A 1,554-nucleotide genomic window follows, 5' to 3' on the forward strand; every position below is an offset into this window, starting at 1 on the left:
CAGACCTCGCTTGGATTAGTTTTTGTGAGGGGGACCCGCGGAAAAGCGGCCACTTAAAAGCGAACCAGCCTCTCTGGGATGTACGGGGAGGGGAGAAGAGGGAAAGAAGGGGGGGCTTCTTACAGAGGGGAGGGGCATTTGCCCAGCTCGGGGAAATTTTTTTTTTTAAAAAAAAATACCTTGACAAAAAGGCTGTGGGTTGGGTCGCCAGGCGCCTGCGCCAGGCTGCCGGCTTGCCCAGCGGTCTCGAACTTCTCCTCCGCCTGCCCACCGCCTCCGCCTCCGTCGCCTCCCTCGCCTGGGCAAGCGGGGCTCAGCCCGGAGCTGGCAGAAGGAGCGCGGCGGGGCTCCTAGCTCGCACCTCCCAGGGTCTCCTTCTCTCTCCTTCCTCCTCTTCCTCCTCCTCCCACCCACCCAGGTTTTTAAAAAGGAGTCCACCCGCGGGAGAAAAGCGCTCGCCCGCCTCCCTCGCGCGTGGGGAAGGGGCTCTCCCTGCTCCCACGGGGGAAGACCCCCCCTCCCAAAAAAACTCTGTGATTTTTTAAAAAAATCTTATTTTGGGGAAGGGGGAGCCCGGGGTCGGCAGTGTGGGATGGGCTGTCGGTAACCCACCTGCCTGGTCGTTGTTATTTTCAAGCCAGAGAACAAACTCAGCTTTTCAGAAGTTTGGAAAACTTTCGGCGGCCCTTGAAAAGCTGCGGCAGAGGTAAGTGGCGAAGGAAGGAGGGAAGTTGGGAGGGTGGGAGAGAGACAGGGACACACACAGAGAGAGAATGAGAGAGAGACGGAGACAGAAAGAGAGGGAGATGGAGTGAGGGAGAGAGAATGAGAGAGAGAATGGAGAGAGACAGAGACAGAGAGACAGAAAGAGAGAGAGAAAGAGGGAGGGAGAATGAGAGAGGGAGAGAATGAGAGAGAGAGAAAGAATGAGAGAGATAGACAGACACAATGAGATAGAATGAGAGAGAGACAGAGAGAGAGACAGACAGATGGAGAGAGAGAGAGAATGAGAGAGACAGAGACAGACAGACAGACAGACGGAGAGAGGGAGAGAATGAGAGAGAGAGACACAGAGAGAGAGAGAGAGAGGGAGAGAATGAGAGAGAGAGAGAGACAGACAGAGAGAGGGAGAGAATGAGAGAGAGAGACACAGAGAGAGAGAGAGAGAGGGAGAGAATGAGAGAGAGAGAGAGACAGACAGAGAGAGGGAGAGAATGAGAGAGAGAGACACAGAGAGAGAGAGAGAGAGAGGGAGAGAATGAGAGAGAGAGACACAGAGAGAGAGAGAGAGAGGGAGAGAATGAGAGAGAGAGACACAGAGAGAGAGAGAGAGAGGGAAAGAATGAGAGAGAGAGAGAGACAGACGGAGAGAGGGAGAGAATGAGAGAGAGAGACACAGAGAGAGAGAGAGAGAGGGAGAGAATGAGAGAGAGAGAGAGACAGACAGAGAGAGGGAGAGAATGAGAGAGAGAGACACAGAGAGAGAGAGAGAGAGGGAGAGAATGAGAGAGAGAGAGAGACAGACAGAGAGAGGGAGAGAATGAGAGAGAGAGA

At 54.0% G+C, this 1,554-nt stretch overlaps 1 protein-coding gene across 1 annotated transcript in view; it reads left to right on the forward strand.

The window, feature by feature from the left end:
* Positions 1–213: 213 nt before the first annotated feature.
* Positions 214–1,554, forward strand: part of PRSS23 (serine protease 23) — a 23,790-nt gene continuing 22,449 nt past the window's right edge. Inside the window, exon 1 of the mRNA XM_070749599.1 lies at positions 214–706. The gene's annotated coding sequence lies outside the window, so the exon portion shown is untranslated. The remainder of the gene's footprint in view (positions 707–1,554) is intronic.

The sequence above is a fragment of the Erythrolamprus reginae genome, chromosome 4 (assembly GCF_031021105.1).
Source record: "Erythrolamprus reginae isolate rEryReg1 chromosome 4, rEryReg1.hap1, whole genome shotgun sequence".
In the NCBI taxonomy this organism is placed as follows: domain Eukaryota; kingdom Metazoa; phylum Chordata; class Lepidosauria; order Squamata; family Dipsadidae; genus Erythrolamprus; species Erythrolamprus reginae.